Source organism: Rhea americana, unplaced genomic scaffold (genome assembly GCF_003343005.1).
Source record: "Rhea americana isolate MKP2758 unplaced genomic scaffold, rheAme1 scaffold_300, whole genome shotgun sequence".
Classification (NCBI taxonomy): Eukaryota; Metazoa; Chordata; class Aves; order Rheiformes; family Rheidae; genus Rhea; species Rhea americana.
The window spans coordinates 661,962-683,805 of record NW_028186425.1 but is presented as its reverse complement, the minus strand read 5'-3'; the positions used below and the strand labels follow the sequence as shown (position 1 = coordinate 683,805).

General features: G+C 45.7%; 1 long non-coding RNA gene across 1 annotated transcript; it reads right to left on the bottom strand.

The window, feature by feature from the left end:
- Positions 1-5,678: 5,678 nt before the first annotated feature.
- Positions 5,679-21,844, bottom strand: LOC146593193 (uncharacterized). The gene is made up of 3 exons (XR_014896440.1): positions 21,820-21,844; positions 13,428-13,480; positions 5,679-7,170 (listed from the first exon to the last, which is right to left on the bottom strand). It is a non-coding gene; the product is annotated as an uncharacterized LOC146593193 (long non-coding RNA).

Below are 21,844 nucleotides of genomic sequence, written 5' to 3'. Positions count from 1 at the left end.
TTCCAGTTCCAGCACAATGACCTGTGATGAAGGTTGATCTGACAAATCTTATAGTAGTTTACAGCTGTAATCTTGGAAGCCACCACTGACAGCTCTCTGTGCTTCAGCACTAGAACTGCAATGGGTTTGTAAGTGTGAAACTGATGGGAGACTGAGCAAATCCACTGCTACCCCACATGCAGAGTTCTGCACCTGAACAGCAGTGCACAACTGCTTTTTTGTTGTTTTGGTGAGGCTAGACTGAAAATGGTGCTAAACATACTGTGAATAAAGGAGGTACTACTCCATGGTTTATCTGTGATCTCCTGTGAGTAGAATCCTGCCCTAGGGGTAGCATCTTGCTTGAACTCACCTGCTAGGATAAATCTTCTAGCTGGTTTTGAAGTTAGTCTGTGAGCCCATATGTCTGTTTACCTTCTGTTCATGCCTGGAAAGGCAGCTTAAATCAAGCAGACTACAGCCACAAAAAGGCAAACTTCACACATGCAGAAAGAGTAAAGCATGACTCAAAAAATGGCAACGTTTCACATATGGATTAAGGAAACAGCAAGACAGTTTGGGAGAACACCACAAAACCTCAGCCATGTCTGTTCACAGCAATTGCAGTTTACAGTGTGGCATCACCATTTCTGCAGAAAGTATGTTAGTACTGGGTTGTTTTCTTTCCAGACTGGTTTCCTCCTCTGTTAGATTCAGCCTTCCTGAATTTCTGYTTCAGTCCTGAATGTGGGAGGAAATCAGCTAACACTTTTTGGATGTGCGTAAAAGGCCCTGAGCATATCTCACGTAACACCATTTTSAAACTTCAGAACGCCAGAGCATGCCCTTTTCTGGGAGGATTTTTTTTACATGTGAAGACTTCAGATTTTGTTTTCTTCTCTGTGGTCTGAGTTCAGTGTGATTGCTGCTGGTTATCATCGCTCAGATTAACTCGCATCACCCTGTGCAAATAATTGCCATGTCCTGCATCCAGAATGAAAAAAGCTTCTATGGCTAAACTCTGTGCTAACCAGCCTTGCTACACCCTCCCCTATACCAGCACCTGTGGGCAGCTCTGCCCTTGTACAAAATGRCTCAAGAGCTGCACCTAGCCCTGTAGTAGTGGCACTACTTAGCTGCTAGGAGTGCCCCATAGCACTGTACCACTGCTAGGGATCTGCTCAGACAGGGTTAAGTTTGCTGGGTAGTTGCTTCAGCTGCTGAAATAAGCTATAGTTTTGCTTTAGARTGTTTTAACCGAGAGAAGGAGGATGTGTATGACTGGCTGGGAACAGAGTTTGCTGAAAGCTTAGGAGGATTTTGATCATGCCAGGAAGCAGGTTGTGGAATTAGCMCCCTGGGGTGGAAAGGGGGCCACCCTCGCTGCTTGATTAAAATCATGGAAGAGACTATATAACAGCAGGGGACTGGACATGACGAATCAGGGAACTATCACCAAGTCAGCTGCTCTGCTCTGAGAGATGCTGGCAGGTAGGCACATGCCTTGCCGGCCACCAAGGTGTATGCACAAGGACTGCAAAGGAGAGAAGGACTGGAGGTCTGAGTCCAAGGGCGGAGGAGGAATGTGAAGACCTCACATCCTCCAGGGCTACAGTTACGGGGAGTAGCTGTTCTGTATTCTTTCTGGCCATCTCACCCAAGCACAGATCAAATCACAGCTCTTTGTTTTCCTTACTCCAGTTTTCCTGCAGCTCCCAATCTAATTCTCAAAGCCTTTAAGAGATTTACCCAACTTGTAGCCTTCTAGAGGAAAGGCTCCATTCCTAAGACAGCTCTGTCGCTGGCCTGTTTTCTTAGCTGCATTTTGGGAAAGAGTGAGCTTCACTTCTCAGGAGTTCCAGCTGGTTTTGCAGCTATTTGTGAAAGATTACACATTTTCTGTGCTACTAAAAAAGAAAAACTCCGCTTGGTCCTGTCTGCAATAAGCTAGATAAGCTTCTACCGCAGTTTTGACAGCAAGAAAAGACATTAAAAAAAAAAAAAATCCTGTATTATTGATTATTGTAGCTTTCAAAATATTTCTTTGCACATGAAAAATCCTGAGGTGGATGAAGCTTAGAATATGAATAAGTGTGCAAACTGGTTCTGTAGTTTGTGGTTTGTTGATTCTGTTCTTTTTTTTTTAAAATAATGTTGATTGGATAATTAAAAAAATTAATGCTTGCACTAATACTTTCAATAGCAGACTCTTTCAACTGTAATCTTTCTGCCAGCAGTTYGGAAACCTTATGAGCTGGCAGAAGTAATTAGGCTCAGTTAAAGAGAAGTGGCAAGATCTGTTGATGCACTTAAAGAGTAATTTTCATGATCAGCTGAAAACATGATCCTGCTTAGTCCACTCAGCTTTTTGCCTCCTTTATGAAAAATAAAGGCCAGCAATGTTCTCATATTTTTTGGACTGGTGCAAAATACTGTATATAGCATATGTCTTTAGACATTTAATGTACTAGATTTGGCTAGTGTACATGGCCTATTGCAATTTTATTAGTGGGGATTAATAGTGTTAGAATCATAGAATCAGTAAGGTTGGAAGGGACCTCTGGAGATCATCTAGTCCAACCTCCCTGCTCAGCAGGGTCACCTACAGCATGGTAGATACAGTTGCATCCAGGCAGGCCTTGAAGATCTCCAGAGAAGGAGACTCCACAACCTCTCTGGGCAACCTGTTCCAGTGCTCCATCACTCTCACAGGGAAGAAATTCCCCCTCACGTTCAGGCGGAACTTCCTGTGCTTCAGTTTCTGCCCATTGCCTCTTGTCCTGTCACACGGGACAACTGAAAAGAGTTTGTCCCCATCCCCTTGACACCCTCCCTTCAGGTACTTGTACACATTGAGAAGATCCCCCCTCAGGCTTCTCTTCCCCAGGCTAAACAGGCCCAGCTCTCGCAGTCGTTCCTCATGGGGCAGGTGCTCCAGYCCTCTGATCATCTTTGTAGCCCTACGCTGGACTCTTTCCAGTAGCTCCATGTCTCTCTTGTSCTGGGGAGCCCAGAACTGGACACAGGACTCGAGATGAGGCCTCCTCAGGGCTGAGTAGAGGGGCAGGATCACCTCCCTCGACCTGCTGGCAACAGTCTTCCTAATGCACCCCAGGAGACCATTGGTCTTCTTGGCCACAGGGGCACATTGCTGGCTCATGGTCAACTTGCCATCCACCAGCACTCTCAGGTCTTTCTTTAGCTTAAAACCAGTGCTCAGCTATCACATCTGATGCTGTGGGTATCAGATAGGAGGATAACTTCTTAAATGATGAACTAGCTGCTCTCCAGAAGTAGAATTCTAAATCTTTGGGAGACTGAGGGAAATACTAGGTAGCAAATTGATTTTCATCTTATAAATGGTTGTTGTTTGACTGTACARTATGATGTCACCTTTAGGCCAGAGAGGAATTCAATGAAGATTAAAATAAAATCTCTGAAAAAAGCAACTGGCTGGATGTCACCATTCGCTACCTGAGGTGTGCCAGATCCTAAGTGATTTCCGTAGTACAATTATCCTTGCTTTATTAGAGCAGTTAATTTTAAAAAGTTTCTTTCTGAAGAATTTGGTCATAGACTTGGGTTCTTCTTCAAAATGATTATTTATCTGCAAAAAATCCAGAGTGGCCTATTTTCCCTGAAAAAAAGCAGGCATCAAAAGTAAGGCTACACTTATACTAGCTAGTTAAACTGTAGTAGTATATTCCTAGGTACTGCAATCTACCTGGCCATCCTTCAGTTTCTGGCACACTGCTGGAGGCAGCTTTGACCCTGTTGGGGAGTGTGCTGGGTCCTAGGCAGACTGGTGAGCTGATGGGTCTGGTGCCCATTCCCACCCGGCAGCTTGGGTACCGTTGCCACATTCTGGGTGGTAAGGGACAGCACTGATAGATGTGAACTRTTCAGTGCCGGCTGACTTGAAGGTCAGACAGCAGCACTGCCTGTGTCTGGTTGGAAGGTATAGAGAAAGCCTGAGAGACGGGCCTCTTTCAGACAAAAACTTCTTTCTCTCACCTTTTCCTTAGGCCAGTGACTGCTCCAAGTGCATTATCCTGCTCTTGGCCCTCCTGTGTTCCTGTGGGTGCTCCCTTTCTTTCAGTGATGCCATTACAGTGTCAGCTGTGAAACCCACCACACCTTTATTTGGAGTGCAAAAGCATGCTTGTCCTTTGGTTATTTTGTCAGCTGTCTGATTTCACAAAGAAGTCCAGTGGTTTGCTATGTCTAGTTGAGAGAAATTTCTTTCAACCTAACAAGAGTATGTTCAGCTTTGGATGATTATCTTTTGAAATCAGTCACTTTCTGCAAAATAGTTAAAATACAGGCTTTACTTCAGAACAATTTGAAGTGGGTTTTAGAACTGTTCTCTGGACTGGTTACCACATGCAGCTGGAGGAAGTAGAGCACAGGCAAAGTTACACTGTGAAGAGGAAGACTTGGGCGTGAAGGCCTGGCCCCTAGCTGTGCCACGTTGCAGGGCAGAGCGGGCACCATGCGGGAGGCCAGCTGCGGAGGTGGCCGGTCTTTTCACATTGCAGCGTGGTGTGCCAGGAGTGGTGCTTCCCTTCAGTGTTGTTTTACTGTACAGCTAGAGGCTGCTTGAGTACAGCCACATGCTTTCACTGCCTCAGAATAGGGAAGGTGCAACTTATCTCCCTTAGGTGCCTTCTCACACACAGCAGCAGCTCCTGGGAGCCCTGCACAAGAAAGGGCCTGGCCCAAAGAAGGAAATTCAGATTGAACGAAAATCTAAAACAATAGGACGGTTAGAGGCAAGACTGTGTATAGAGAATCATAGTTGTCTGCAGCACTAGAATCAGTAGGTTTTCTGTGTTTTTCCTGTTCTCCACAAGCATATTCTGTTCATCCCAGTAGGTCTTTGAGAGCTGCTGAAAGCTAGCACAAGCTACGTGAAATTTGGCTGTTGACTCCCRACACAGTGCAGGGAAATGAGCAGAGTTGCTGTTGCAGTTCAGAGATATTCATCTGTCTAAAAATGACTTTTTCTACTGAAAAAAATAAAGTGCTATCATTTGAAGTTATGTTTTTCCTGGAGAGTAGGGGGGTGATTCTTACCCCAGAGGCACCACCCTACTTACCCCAAGCTGTGCGGGGACATATGCTTTCTTTTAGGAGGCTCTTTCTGGGTCACTGAGGTATTGAAGACCCCATGGCCAATGTGATGGGAGCTCTTGGTGCTAAACTCACACGCTCCATGGAAGACTAGTTTCCTTTCTTCTGCTCCCTTCTGCCTTAGCTTTTGCCAAGCATTGCTGCTGAGTAATGGGACAGCATGGGAGCTCTCAGAAGGCTGCAGTTCAGTCTTGTTGAAGGCTGCCGCAGAGAAGATCATTAGCATGTGAGCATGTGTACCAGAGCGTTTTGGAGCAATGCTTCTTTTCCAAACTGGTTTACAGCTCTGTGTTCTGGTATCTGCACATGGCATCCCTCCTGCCATCTTTCATTTCACTTATTCACTGCAGATATTGTACGACGATTCACTAGGCCTCTGAGCAATGTATGATGTAGGTGTTCCTGCTCTATCACATTGGCAAGAACAGCCAAGGAATGGAAGTTTCCCCTTTCGTAATTTGAGTAAATGACTAAATTAAAATTCCCTTTGGGGAAACAAGACCATTCAATGATAAATCAAAGTTCACTGGGTCCTTGGATGCAAAAATAATAGTCAAAATGAGAGCTTTTTTCAAAATGACATTTTATGGCTTTACTAAGAGTTATATAGAATACAGATACATTTACTTCTGTTTTATAGATATTAGGAGTTACAAAGGAGAAGTCAAAATACAACATTTTAAGATATGTCCTACTCTTTCCTCTTGCGTTTATGTAGTGTATGTGAAGACTTCATCTGATGTGTTTTATGCTTCGTCTGAGGACAGACATAAGATATTTTTCTACTTCTGATAATAAGCAGCTACTCATAATATCTTAAGATGCAGGTAGAATAAAGGCAGAAACATTAAAATACCAGGTTTCACTCTCAATGAGCATTGAAAATGTAGTATTTTCTTTCAAGCTCCAGACTTTCCATTTTACTTTTCAGTTTTCTAACGATAAAATATAGTGATTTTTCTTCTAGGTTAACTGTTAAGGAAAAGAAATATATGGGAAAGGCAGGAATGATGATTCTGAACATAGAGAACTGATTGGAAACAACTGCTCTACCATAGTGTGCAACTCTGTCTCAAAGCAGATGATGGACAGATGCATACGGGCAGTACTGGGGATGTGSCTCCTGTTTTCCCTGGTGGATCCATGCCAACAAGCCAGCCAGGAAGAAATTTCTGTGAGGATCTTGCCCTGAAGAGGTCGGGACTCTGACTGGCTGCAGCTGCACATCTCCGGGATGCTGCTGTGAGCAGGAGGAAGCTGGAGCTCTTCTGCTCTTTGTACAAATCTTAGGCTCCCTGTTCACTCCTCAGAGCCTCATTTGCTTAAGCAGGGGGATTTGAACTCCTGGATTATACTACCTACATTTTGAATTGGAGATTTGCTCTCCTTTTCCTTTTATTTTTCCCTGGCAACCCTTTTCAAAGATACAGTGYCAAATTCAGACCTGGAACTGAGGCCTGTATGGCAAAAGCAGTGAATTTGGCCCATATTTCTTAAGTGGCAGGAATGTGAACTTTGTGCAACATCCCCTTAAGTGAAATCTCAACTGAAGGATTTTGTTACATTTTTTTTCTGCCAAAACAAAAAGGTCTTCTCCCAAAGCACCATGCCCGAATATTTACATTCCAGTAAATCCTCGAATGTAAATACCATTTAGAAAAGAGGTCTTAAATATTGATTTACAAGATGCCGTGGTCCCTGTTCCAGCTGCACTGACCAGACTCAACAGCTGGTGAGGATTCTCCATGGTCTCAGTCAGAATTGCTCAGGGAGGCTTTCTTCAAACACTCTTCCAAGCTTCCTAAACAGTTGTGTTGCCTCTCATTCTTTACTTGTCTTTTGCACCTCTTTCATGCTGTCTCACTGCATGAGGGGTTATGTTGTTAGCAGTAGTTTTGTTCCAGCTGTGCCTCCAGAAACATGCTTGAAGTTCTCATCACATGGGATTAGATTCAGCGGCCATACTCTCGCTCAATACTTGCCATGAGCTCCTCCTCAGAATAATCATACGATATTGTGGATTGCCCCTCAGGCTTCCTGTTGTTTCCTTGTGAGCATCTGTTGGTTAAAGGAATGAGTAGTTGTTATGAGAGAAAATCAAGCTCTGAAGGCACAAGAAGAACCTTATTTCATTTTTTGTGAATGGAAAAAGTGAAACACGCATGGCTTGCTGCGACACAGAGACTACAACACCTCTATTTCCCATACCCCWCGAATGTATCATTTGCTGACATTTGCTAACACTTGGCATCTATTTTATTCTGTGTCTTCATTGCAGTAAAGCCTTTACAATGCTCCAGATTGAACTCCTGTAATCCCTTCGTCAATTTTGTTTAAGGCCTGATTAAAGCACTGGGTACCTTTACACCAGTTACTAGTTTTAGATTTTATGTGAAAAGGGTTTTTCTTTTGTATCAGACCATGATCTGTATGTCCTGTGGCTGTCTGCTCTCTCAAGAAGGTCTGCTATTACTGCTAAGAATGGCTTGTGTTTCTAGTACTTTGGTATTTCGTACTGCTTTTGAGATATGGAGGTAGAAGTTAGGTAATTTTACCGAATGCTGGGCCCAAAAAAGTGAGGTCATATGGCAATTTTCATTCACGACAAAGTTCATTGCTCCATCTGAACCACTGTAGCAGTCCAGCAATTTGGCTATATTTTCCTTTGTCTTCAACTGGTTAAATAAGAGATTTCAGTTCCAACCAAAAAATGAACTCAGCCTCCTCAAACATAAGCTCTTATGCTTTATATTTATTTTGCCATCAATGTGATTCTCAGGTAAGTGATGTGTGAAATAAGATTCAGAGGAGAACTGGAATGTTTTCTCGTTGGTATTCTCAGAGATGATTTATGTTTGGTGCAATGAAAATCAATAGATTCTCTGCACGAGGATCTCTTCTTTCTCTGCATGAGAAAAAACAGTGAAAGTCTTCTGCAGATTTTGGCCACTGCAATTCAGTGGGCCAGACGGGTCTATTTTATTTTGCCCTCCAGGACTCGAGGCAGGATACAGCAGCACAACAGCTGACAAACAGGTTGTGTTGCCTTGACCTTTTGGGGAACTGTAAGGCAAGAAAGCTGGGCCTTCAGCTTCATACCCTGGAAGTCTGGGCACGTTGCTCCATGAAATGGGTAATGCTGAAGTGCTGGGCTAGTGGAGACTCGTACTGGTAAATCCAAACTGTATAGTGCTGTGCCGTGCCATRTGAAATGATTCAGATGTGGAATAGGGGCACTAGCCAAAGGCTTTATCTAACCTAAGGCCTTGATTCTCACCAGGTCAGCTGCAGATTTGTGCTAGCAATGCTGTTATCAGTTTCCCTTCTCCCTTGAAGAGAGACAATGTTTGTCCAGCTAGTTGAGCAAAGGTTGACACATAAAGGTTCGCGAAGCTGAGTGGACACAAATGCTAAGAGGGAGTGCACAACAGCAGAAATCAGAACACAAAGATTTTGCTTTCAGCAGACAGTACAAACATCTCCCCATTCTGGTATCTGTGTGGGGGTTTTGCTRGGCTGCAATCCATTTGAAGGAACTTGGATAATGATACACTTTCATAGACCTCTAAYGTAGTAGGCTTATTATGTGGCCATCCAGTGATGGAGACCAAATAAGCAAGAAATAAATGATCTTGTATGRCAGGTGGTTGCCTAAGAGTAGATACTTTCATAGCTAACAGCATGGTTCTAACTGATCCAGCCAATGAGACTTATTATTTAGCATCTGTTCACTTAGCAGTTCTCTAAGGATGAGATAAATAGTCTTGCAGCTGGGATGAATTTGGTCATTAACACACTTTGGTGAAAAAACTGAGGGCCAATCTGTTAGGTGAAATCAAAGGAGATGCCTAAAAGCAGGTAAATAAATGTAGAGTCAAAGAAAAGAGCTCTGAAATGCTGAAATGCTTTCCTAAGGAGACTTTATCATATATGCGTGATGCTTTCAGAAACTGTTAGTCTTTTGTGACAGTCCAGAATTGTTCTCCTTGGGCAAGGGAGCATCCATAAGATTTCTGCAACAGGCAGCAGTCAGTGTCCCACTGTTGTCACCTCAGAACAAACTAGATCAATTTAATTGCATCTTTCTGTTCTTCTCTGCCTAGGACAGAAAAACAGAAAGTCCAGCTAATCCGACTTAGCTGTGTCTGTGCCATGGCCTGCAGATGTCAGAAAAAAAATTATGTTTTTCCTGGAGTCACCTGGCGACCAGCTGGCATGGCAGCTGGGTGCTGTGGGTCCCCCCGTGTATTTACATTGCACGGTGCCCTTGACAGCCAGATCCACTGACAGAGCCATAAATGGCAGCACGGAAGACTTAGCAAGAGGACTTTTCTGTTTATTCCTTCGTTCATCTTCCTTCTTCTGACAGACTGTGAGCAATCTGGTTGCCACAACAGCAAAGAGGGTAACAAGCTGGAAGAAGGCTTAAAATCAGTGTCCAAGAACTAGAAATGCACAGCAGCAGTTGCAAAGCAAATTCTTTGTAAGAATCAGGGAAAGGAAATGTAGAAATCTGACTTAAACACAAAACTGGCACACAATTTATTGACTAAACTCTGTGCTGTGACAATCCTTAAACTAATTTTATATTATGTGATGAATTAGAAGCAGAGCCCTTGGCAGCTTGCTTGCAGGCCCACAGAAGATTCATTGTTTTCTCAGCAATTGCATAATTTCCACTGTTAATTATTCTTGATGCCTTGGTCTGTATGGTGACCTTTAAGCACAGGAGAAAATCTCCAGATAAAATTCAACCTTACTGAAAAATGCATGTGCTTTTAAAAAGACAAAAGCAAAAAGCCCCCTACCATACAGATCCCATAATTTAGCAGGAAAAACAGAGACATTTTTATTTCATGAGCAAAGAGAAAGGGGGAAAAGCAAGTCACAGCTCACATTCTTTCCATTGTTGTGGCAAAGTTCTGTATTATTTAATAGGGAAAAACTGAAATAAATCAAAAAAAAATTAGAGGTGCTGTCTAGATTCCACCATAAGGCCACCAAGCAGTGGGATGGGCTGCCTGATACGTTTGTGCAGCCTCCATCCTTGGAGGTTTTCAAGCYCCAGCTGGACAAAGCCTGGAGCAACTAGCTGCTCCAGAAGCAGAGGAGGCCCCTCGCTGCTCTGATCTATGCAGCAGCCAGGTCTGCCTGGAGGTGAAGGGATTGCAATTATGTCAAAGTGCTCCCTGTTCTATACAACAGAGGGCTGTTAGACTTTCTGATTTGGAAAATAACAGGTCAGTACATTGAGGGGAAAATTACTCAAAACCCAACTGTCCTGGGGGACCGAGAAACCTAAAAAGCAAAAATGCTGAGAGGACAGAAGTAACTGGAAAACAGACAAGAGGGGAATTTGCAGCATGGTAGGACAGCAAAGAAAAGGCTAATGCAACTCCATCAGGATCCCTGTGCAGGCTTCTGGGTATCTCATTATTAAAAAGATATTAACAGCTTGGAGGGAGTCTAGAAAGCAGCAATAAAAATGATTTAAGGGGATACAGCAAAACAATTTAGGAAGAATGAAAGCAAGAAATGAGCTCTACTTCAGCTAAAGGCCTCTCTGTGTTTTAAGATTATTAAGGGGGGGGAATCTTTTAATGAAAAGACAATGAATGGTGCAATGGGAAGAAGTGAATGCAAAGGGCAAAATTAGACCAAAAATGAGCAAAACCATCTTGGAGCAAGTTATGAGGCATGATATGCCAGCCTCCCCAGTGGCAGGGATGGATGGCAGTGCTGAGATCCTGCCGCGCACGGGCCATGGTCCTGGGCAGCTGCCTGGTGCGGGGTCTGGTGATGATGTCCCTAACGGGGCAGTCAGGGTGACAAGCTCCTTGGTAGAAACCTCAAGTAAATGCCTAAAAATTAGGTGGGAAGAATCTAGGCCACTCTTTTTTTAKCACTTTTCTGAGGATGGGGAAGTCCAGGATTAATCATTAAAAAGCCTTCTGAAGCCCTTGCGACTGAAAAATGGGTCAAAACAACGCCTTGCTAACTTTGCTAGTGACACAAGCATTGGGAGCAATTATAAGATCATCGTTACCATTCCTGGGCCATATCATCTGGCCGGCGGCCTACCAGATGTTAGAGTGGTTCACAGAACAACTGTGGTGGGGCAAAAAGTGGCACAATACCRTCAAGAATAGATACAGCTATATTCCCATGCACTTGGAAGGTACTTATTAGTGCCTGTTTCAGATTTTTATTTGGTGTCACACATACTCTTAGCCTGAATATTAAAAAAAAGAAAAATAGCAATATATATCCCCTACAGAAACAGTGGCTGCAAGTTTTCAGGCATCCCTTCCCCATTTGATGGATGTTRCCTCATCTCTGCTGCCCTGCAGCTTTGCAGTACAGTAGGTCTGCATCTATTGCATGTGCCTGCTCTCTTGGCAGGTAATATTAAGCCTCCTATCTAGTTATTTTCTCCCTGCTTGAGGTTTATTTCTTTTGTAACTGGTTTTATGGGTATTTCTTCAGTCAGCAATCCTATTACGGCTAGGCTGATTTTGGTGCTTGTAACATCAGTGTTTATCTAGCATAACCTTAGCCACAGAAATCCATGGAAAGCCACAGAAGGATGAGACTTCTACACAGATTAAACACGCTCTCTGACTTGATGCGATTTGATTCCTTCAACAAAACTAGGTTGTTTTGCTGAGGTGCTCAAGCATTTCCAAAGAGTTTCTGTGTAGTTTTGCCAGTAGAAATTGTGATCCTATGCATTATGTTAAGGGCACGCTAGGCTGAACGTAACGGGCTGTGTTAGGGGGCTCTGGATGGGTATAAAGGAAATGTTACATTTTGTATATTGAACTCCTAGGTCTTCCCTTCGCATGTCGAACAGGGAGAGCGAAGGAAATGCTGGGCAGGGGATGACAGGGGCCAGCGAGCGCCTCGGACCGCAAAGCTCAGCGGGGGGAAGGCAGCCAGCTAGGCATGGCCGAGATTTCGAGTAAAGGCTTGAGAGCCCTCAGAGGACAAGCACTGTTCAGTCGTCCCCGTAGTGCAGAGGCCAGTGAGGATGCTGTGGCGCTCAGGCACGGTCACGCTCACGGCGAGAGCTCCCAGTGCCTTGCCACGGCCTGGTCAGCCCTGGGGAAAGCAGAGGGGAGCCCAGTTTCCAGAGGGCTCTGGAGAACAGCAGTTCYGTCCGGTCTGCTCCTGGCCAGCGCCGAGGGTGAGGAGGGAGGGGGACGGCGGCTGACGCGTGAGCTCGCCTGTCACATCCATCAGCGCTGCCTGGCAGTAGTAGGTCACACGGCCTGACAGCTGGGATTTTCAGATTAGTCTGCCCATGAGTGCTTCAGGAGGAACGGGGMTGCATGACAGTCAGAAAGAGCTTAACATTTCAGAGAGCCACTCTTTAGTGTAAGGAGATGATAGTTTAAAACAGTATTTTAAGCCTTTTAGTTTCATGTGGGTTTCTTCAACATGTACATCAAACTGTTCCCGTTGCTCTTTGCTGCAGGCAGCTTTAGAGGTGCAGTCTGCACTGCTGCTTTCACTTTTGGAAAGATGATTTCAGGCTTCTTTTCTTTGACACCTAGTGCAGTATGCCCCCCCTCCTTCCCCAGTCTAGAGGGACTCTCGTGTCTCTAACTGTTGTAGTACGGGAAATTACCATGAGTTTTACCCTTATGATTCCTGGGGAGAAAAGAGATGTTTTCCTCCTTCCATACATGCTGCAGAGCCCATAGGAGACCTGCGGGTGAATCGTAGCCTGAGCTACTCACCAAAGCACTCCTCCCCAGTTGCCTGCACAGTTCCTGCCAGATGACTTCGCAACACACGGGCTTCCTAATTCTGCACTACTCATGCCCAGGAATGAATCTCTGCACCGTACTTAAGCTGGAGCCTGGATCTCTTCAGGCAGCAYGGCCCTGGATTTTTAAATTGGGAAATAGCTACAGGACAGACTATTTAGAACTATAAATAATTTGATGCCATTCCCACTTCTCCTGTCTTTTGTGCTGCAGGAGGCATGTAGGACTAGCTATGCCTGTGTTTGCTTCCTCCCTTCCAGCTTGTGCCGCTCCAGGCCCTTCCATCCCAGAGCCCTGGCTGCCAGGTGGAGGAAGACCTCCCCTCTGCAAGTCCAGGGGCCAGAGACCGGCCTGGAGCCATGCGGGAGGGCAGGTGGGGAAATCGGTGCACGCAGCTGTCCGTGGGTGGGGGAGTCTGAGAACGCGCAGTGCAAGGAGCTTTCCTGCCTTGAGTCACTTGGTGCACACAGCAAGGCAGAGCAGCATTTAGCCACGATGATATTGAAAGACATAAGCTGGGAAATGAAAGCACGGGTTACTTACTCATTGTCAACGTTGTTATTCTCTGGGTCCGCCAGGCTTCTTGTCAATAAGGCCTTGAAAAGAACAAATGTCAGAGCATCACTTATTTCCATTATATTACTTTAAAGTTACCTTCACCTCTAATGGCCATAGCTGCGCTCATTTACACCCCTGAACAGCTTCTGTGAAGACAACACAGGCACAAAAGAGTCCACTGAATTAACAGTAGTGCTGCTAACTCTGTTTTAGCATCCAAGGCACCTGTGCAGCTTCAGGCCATGGAAGTGAAATCATTGCATGGCACCTGATTAGACTTCCAAATTTCCTGTGAATATGMGCTACACAAATCAGTAGGTAGCAAGCAAGTTTTGGGAGTGCGGACCTAACTCTTTTCATCTGACAAGTCAATTTTCCTGCTGTAAAGTACTCACCATGCAGCACCCACAATGCTTGCTGAAATGATCCAGCTTGAAGGTGAAATATCCTCATTTCATATGCTGTAATCCTAGAGCAGTCCCCTCAGACACCAGTGCAATCTCCTTCTCTGGGGATACTCAAAACCCACCTGGATGCAATCTTGTGCAACGTGCTCTTGGTGACCCTGCTTGAACAGGGGGGCTGAACTAGTTAATCTGCAGAGGTCCCTTCCAACCTCAACCATTCTGTGATTCTGTGATTCTGTGATTCTGTGATTCTGTGAATGGGGCCAGTTAAAGCCAAATTTAGTGGTATTTAAAAAGGGATGATGATCAGATCTTGTGCCCACCAAATCAAACTGGTAATGAAATCACTGCAGCCAGGCCAAATGCAAAGTGCTAGCCCCAAAATACCACTTTCATTACTTTGGGCTTCTTTATTTTGTACTCTCCTAGGCAGATCAGGGGAAGGGGCAATGATCATGGCTTTGCCCATAACTAGACCTGTTTTGACTTGCCATTATTTTTTCTTARCTGTCCTTCTTTTCCTATTGTCCTGTGKTTTTATTTATTTATTTTTTCTRTGTAGTCCTGATCTGGGGGACCTGATTCATACAGGTTATTCTCATTCTCATGATGACACTAACAGATATTAAATGGGCATTGAGCAGAAGAAAAGTAAGGCATTGGCACCCAGAAAGTAAAGAACAAAGTTGTTTCATCAGCATGGAAAAGAGGAGAAGATTATTTTTTGAAGAAAAAAAAGGAAGTAAAGGCAACAGAGCAGTGTGGAAGCAACTGCAACTACCTGATTTCATTTGGAGGGGAGATGTTTTCACTACATTTGCTCTTTAGCTGCTGCTCGTGCAAATGGCCTGGACTTGAGGCTTAAACTAGYGCTGGCTCAGATACCATGAGGCAGATAGACCCTTGGCAGCAAACTTTGACTTCTCTCAGTTTTTTGAGTGGGTTTTGTGCTGCCATGCTCACCCCTGGATCCCATGTCTGAGCTGGTGAGTGGGATGGCARCAAAAACAGCTCTCTCATGACATGGTTTGAAGCCTCTTCTATCTGGGCTACAAGTTTCCTAATTTCCATTTCTGGAGCTGGAAAAGGTATCTGCTTTCCACGTTCTTTAGCATCCCAGCTGCTTGCTTAAAGTGCAAACTAAATTTCTACCAAAGATCTTGCAGTATCTTTTGATGCCTTGCAAAACCAAGTGCATCTCCTTCAGAGGTTTCCCAGCTCTGGCAACAAATTTGTTTCCTGTGGAATAGCCCAAACTGTTCTAGAAACAGCTCCTTGGATCAAAATGGTGACGAGGCTGTGCGAGAAAGCTGACTGGGAATAAATAGAGTTCCCTTCTGGTTATTTAGCATCGTTTCTTGGCAATCTCCCACAACTGACAAAAGCAAACACAGTCCGTCACTGCAATGCCAGGAGCGGGGCAGCGATGAGCTCTTGTGGCCAACTCCTGGGAGCGCCCCCAGCCGTGCAGCAGGCCCTCGCCCCAGCCTGCCGGTCGCCTCCTCCGCATCCCTCCACCCGGCAAACCACAGCATTCACCTCGAGCGCTGCGGAGGGATAGCGCTTTGAGCAGCGCTTTGATTCTGCTCTTCCCGCAGTGAGAACTCATCTTCCAGCACTTCCAGGCAAAGGATGAGTTTGTATCATTTTAGGGAGGGGTTTGAGTTGTACAGTAGGTTGCCCTTTCCTTTTTTTCCCCCTCTTGCGGCTGACTCCTCCATATTACGAGCTGTACGTGGTGTGTGGGTGGAAGACAGAATTAATTAGTCATCAGTACAGAGCAGCTCTGGTTAGCAAAATCTGCTTCTCTGTGCAAAATTAGCTCCCACCTTCTCCAAGGGATCTATCAGCAACAACACTTATTTCCCAAGAGAACACCACATTGGCGCAGGTAGATCTTGACTGACATTTTAATCTAGTGCATCAAGAGAAACTGAGGGGGAGTGAAAATCATGGCAACTCCAGTCCATGTTTTTCCATCTCCGTCAAAATCATCATGTTTCRGGGGCTGTTTCTAATTCATCCAAGATGGGCTAGTAATGCAGAGATTCGAGATGACAAAGCGACGTGATGATGCAAGCAGCTGGCAGGATGCGGAACGCAGCATGTTGCATGGCGTTAGACACAATAAAACCCAACCCCACCCCGCCTGCTCAGGATTGCTGTAATGTCTATGTTGCAAGTTCAGCAGATAATTAGTATTAGTCCTTTATGCGGGTTAATATGATGCACACTCGAYGATACTTTAATATTAGTGGGTTCCTAGCCTGCAGCTAAACAGGTAATCGCTGGCCTGTTTGGCCTAGCCTCTCTTAAGAGATAAATGAAGTCAGCTTCTCATTTCTGCAGCTTGCAGTCATCTTTTTATTACTCATCCAGACTATAGTGTGGCTCCTTGCTTTCCACCCTATTCCTAGCATGGGCACCTTGTGCTGGGGTCTGTTGTGACACGAAGCAGCGCAGCCCCAGAGCGAGGACTGACATTCCCCCTTGCCAGTCCCCAACTTTACGTGGGCYTGAGTGGCACCAGTTGCAGGTGGGATGGCTGAAGAGGTCCATGCCCCTTGCTGCCACTCTRTCCCTCCACAACATGGTGCAGCCTCTGCAGGCAGGATGGCTGAGCTGCGTATGAAATAGCTCAAATAGCTCCTGAATTGCTTCAATTTGAGGGATGAGATACTAAATTCACCCAGTTTTTGGTTTAATTTAACAGAATGAAATGTGAGCTACAGTGGTCTAAACGTTATTGCACATACAAGTTACATGTCCCTTACGCTTGGGCTGCAGCCCCACGAGCAAGGCAGGGAGAGGGGTGATGAAAGCAGCTATTGCTCTCTGCTGATGCATGAGTCAATGCTCTTGGGGTGCATGGTGTCGCCACACTGAAGCCAGGGTGAGCAGTGGCCGCCAGAGGTGGTCCTGCTGCCCCGTCCACCCCGGCTCTCTGCTGTTCCCTGCTATCACACCTGGCAATCGCACAGCGAGGGCGAGCTGGCCTCGCAGAGAGCCCCGGCTCTGGGATTGCTGGGCTGACATGCTGGTTGCACGGCTGCACATCTTTAGCAGCTTTGAGCTGCCCCACTGGGCTATGTCAAAACCAGTGAACTTTAAAGTACCTTGACTCAACTGTAAAAATATCATAGATTCCCAAACTGGCCAAATGCAGCAGGGCAGACCATGGGGGCCGGTGCTGGGCAGCTGCTGTGATCTGGTTTACCAAAACAGCCGTAGCCCATCGTGCGTGGGGGAGCCTAGAAKACTGAGCCACCTGCAACGCCCACAGTGGAGCAGGGTTACCTCCAAGAAGGCTCATCTCTCTAGCACGATGTCACCAGAGCCAGCACATTCATCTGCACTCCCATGTCACAGCCTGTCCTGACCTCAGCTCGGCCAGACCAACCGCTCGTAGAAGCACCCTGCAAACCAGATCTGGACACCCATCTGAGCTGAAATTAAAAACTCGCCCTTTGGTGGTGGCTCCAGTTCACAGGACAGCTCAGGTGCCGTGCTGGCGTGACAGCAGGGCAGCACGCTCCAGCGATGCGGCACGCGACGCTGGCTAAGCCAGTTATCCCTGCTGAAGACAGCATCGCCTGARTCCGCAGCTGAAGCTATCACAGGCAAACATCTAGCTTAGGTAATGCGTAAGCAGACACAAAACGGGAAGTAGAGCCCCAGCTGAACCTCAGGCAGGCGAAGTACTGTGTGCCTGCACAGCGGCACCTCGCTCCAGCCTGCAGCAGCATCCTCTGGCCAGCGAAGGAACTGGTTATCTGCTGAGGAAGGTAACTGGGAGGAATGTGGGGTGCTCCTTCCCAGCCAAATAAAATACCAGCTTTTGGTTGTTCTGTGCCTGCCCTGTGTTTAGTTGAGGTCAGGAATGGTTTCAGGACAGAAGTGACCCAGGCTTTCTGCAGAGAGATGCTGGGGAAAAGAACTACCTAGGCGGCAGTTTTCTAGATCCAGCTGCAGCGCAGCTTTGCTGGGAGGGTGACAAGCTCTGAAAGCCCCAKTGATACTGGTGTGGGGCGGCAGGGACCAGCACAACTGGCTGTTTGCAGGACTGTGCTGAAATTTTAGACTCTCTTAAAAAGAGAAATAACACTAAAGTTAAAGAGAGGGGGGAGAGCTGCTCCCCTCACCRTAATCTGAAGTTGTTGAAGTCCAGGTGTGAAAGCAGAAAAGACCTTTCTTTAAGCTGCCCTGGCCAGTGGAGAACTGCTCCCTACATGACTGTGCATTGTCCAGAGCAGGGAATGAGAATGTCTTGACTCAAGGGCATTTTTGACCACTAACACAAACAGGAAAAAAATGATGAAATAAACTGCTAACAGCACTGAATTAGAAAGATCATATTTCTGTAGTGGGAAGCATATTTTAACAAGAGTAGGGAAGAAAAAGTCTAGTTGAGTTCGTGTAAGGAACTAATGTGTTATGAAATTAAATGTGCCCACGCAACCTTGTAGGTGTTTGCAGTGTGGCCTGGCACCGGGCCCCTCTCTAAGAAGGAGGGAGACGAGCCGGGCCAGGCAGCCGCGAGGTGACGCTGCACCACACGGCTCTGCAGAAAGCACATTTATCTGCCTGGGAAAAAATAAGCAAAGCTTTGAAGACTTAACTGGCGTTTTGAAAATATTTGCCAATCCCTCTAGACTACCACTAATAGACCCYGTCTGTGCTATTGCAGGACTACAGTAGGGGTGATTTGAGTTACTGTAATCGAGTTYGGTCTCCAGTAAGAAGGAGCAACAGCACTGTGGAAAAAGCTGTTAAAAGCAAGACCTTAGCATGTCTGTGTGATTTTCCATTTCAGGAAACCAGTGGTGAAATGACTGAGGCCATGGCTTCTCTCCTGGTTTCCACAGGGAGCCACCACCCTGTTCTGTGCTGTGAAAGCATTTGCAAAACCGCAAATATTTTTTCTGCGTTAGTAAAGAAACATAGAAATAGCATGCAAAATCATCTRCCTCCCGAGGGGGGAGCTGGAATCACAGGCAAACCTGAAAATGAACATTTGATGCTGATAGGAGGTGTGGGGTCTGCTCCAAACTGGGCTCAGGTTCCCTTTCAGGGTATGGATCCCAGCCCACTGCTGAGAAATACTTTTACACTTCCCACTCCTAAGCACTATCTGAATGTACTGSAGTTGGCTTGAGCCTTTAAATGCAGCAGTTTTGCTTTCACCAGCCCTTGCCATCTGGCTTGACTGCTGATCAGTGTTGCCAGCTTTTTGCTGGATGACAAAACACATCAAAGTTCGGGTGCAAACACACACAGTGATGCAAATCACAACTACACTGAAGAGCTGACCCCTTCTTGCAGGCAACTTCCCTTTGCTGCCAGGTATCCTCCTAACCTGGCCTAAACTTTTACCTACTAGGCTTCGTGAGCCCTGAGCTCAATGCACGCTTTACTCCTTCATTGCTTTTATTTCTCCTCTCACTTTTCTGCCATTGATGCCGTCTCATTTCCTTTCCTTCTCCCTCATTTTTTTTCCCCACTAGCTCTATTGAATCAATCTGCCCTTCTTCCTTTGCTGATATTCCTCTTTGCCCTTCCCATGGTTTGCACAGCTGAGTAGGGCAAAAGAAGGAAGTTCCCACCATGTGAAAGCAAGTACAAATCGCCGGCCAAGAAGCTGGCAAGATCAAGAGAAATTGCCCTCAAAACTTCTAGTAAGGAACTAGTGACGCAATGAACCTCATATCCCTTTCCAGAAATCTTCTGCGCYGTCCTCCTGGGACGGGTGGGACTGCAGTATGCAATGACCTAAAACATCTAGTATGATGTTTTTTACATCCAGTAAAAGCATCCAGTAAACAATCAAAACTGTGTTGTGAACAGCTTCAGCCCCTCTTCTTACAAGCTAGTCACTTCTTGGGCCTCAAGGAGCCAGAGCTATAACCCAYGACTGCTCTCTGGCTACCTCAGATTCAAGGGGGAAAAATCCTGCTAAGAATAGCTTCAAGATTCACCAGAAAATAGTCCTAATAGTCTAAGATTCTTGTTCTGTCTTTGCAAAACACCGTTAATTCTTCCCTATCTTTCAAACAGGTTGTCCATTGCAGATGAAAGAGTACTTTCTTCAATAGCTCCAGCTTGACTGGGGCACCTAAGGCTGACTGTACAAGCTGGGTAACGCCTTGGGACTGTAGTAACTTATATAATGATACATAAAACACAGTAGCTACCTGCTACCTGCTAACAGTGCACACATGTAGCCTTGCAACTTACTGGGGAGTTTCTCATTGCCGGCTGGTAGCTCTCCCTCCCTGCAGAACGCAGCCRCTAAACCAAAATAGCTTTGGTTCAGTTAAGGCCAAAAAAGTATGCCTGAGCCACCCTATCATCTGCCTCAGGCATGGCTCGTCTGCCCTGCCAGGAAGGTGCAGCGGAGCAGCTTGAAATCATAGATGTGAACTGCCCTTCCCATGCCAAACGGACAAGAGTCATCAGCGGCGGTTGGACAAGGAGGAAAAGTTCATACAAAACTTGTGACTCACACAATGTACAGTTTCATGCTGCATYCACCTAGGCACCACTCAGTGATTTAAGCCCATGTTTGTCAGTTCTCATTATTGGACTACTTACTATCTACTGCCATAGTATATCGTCCTGCAACTTATTTGAGGAGCCCTTAATCCCATGGTGGGAGCAATGTCACTGCCTTTTTTGATATATATTTAGTAAGAATACATATTGCCTTAGAATAATATAATTATTATTTTAAAAAATTCCAGCCATGATACTCACATGCAGAGGTGGAAGAAAAATGGACAACAACAGCCTTTACTCCCACACATAAAGATAAATGGGGAAAGTCAGTAGGACTATTCATATACGAGAGTCACTCAGAGGAAAAAGTGGTGCTGGACTGAGCTCCTGTTCATGCTGTAAGAGGGCTTGGAGTTAAAATAGCAAATAAAGTATGTGAGAATACAAGACTTCTATTCTTCTGTTTCCGAATCTTATTTGCTTTCATGTTTTTCTCAAAACTTTTACAAAAAGGTTTTTCACTCTGAACCATCAYCAAGTTTTCAAAAGGTAAAATTATTTTTATCAAAGTTACCATTACCCTGTGGATATGCAGTTTGGCAATGGAAATTGAATAATTCTAAAGAGAGTAAAACTCAGCAATTTCCGTTTTAAAATCTGTTACTTTAGTCTTGTGATTCTGGTGTGTCTGCCTGGAGCAGCATTTATCTAACAAACAGAATTCAGCTTCCAAAGCYGAGCTGACATCAAAGATGCTGGTGCTTTTTGGCTTCATAATCAGATGATACAGATGCTGCTGTTATTTTTGGTTTGGAGAAAAAACCCAAAACATTTATCTCAGCTCTGTTCAGAGGAAAACCCATTATCTGTTAAACRGAAAAAGATCAAAATGATTCTTTAAGTAGAGTAAGAGCGTTATTACAGGAGATTGGCAAACACTGAATGTCAGTTTTACATCCACGTTTCAAAACTTCTATTTTCTAAGTCCTACCAAGGGAAAAGCATGAGCCATACTTTATCTCTTAATACCGAGATATTTCTCCGAACTGAGRGAGAAAGAGAAACTCTTAGTAGCACGGAGAAATCTGAGACCACGAYGGCCTTCTGTTTCCAGAAGGATGTTTTCTTGAATTGGAGCTAGCGAACGGAAAGAAGAGCAGCAATTAAACAGCCGTAGGAACAGGTTGCCAGCAAAGATAAAGACAGCTCAGCGCAATTCAGATTTTGGCTAAGCAATGGTTATGCCAGTTAGTATCAGCTGGGGGTAAGCTGGGGACAGCGAAGGACAGATCCTGCCCGGCAGCTGCTCTTCCCGCTGGCCGGTAGAGCCAAGGCGCGGCGTTCCTCCGGGGACCGAGGCGACTTTGGGCGGCTGCGGAAGGGACGGGAGGCACGAAGGAGCGGGCGTAAAGCCGCCTCGCCGGCGCGGGCGGCCGCGGAGGGCTCCCGAGGGCGCCGCCAGCGCCGACACTTACCGCCGGGGCGGGCGGGGGCCCGGCG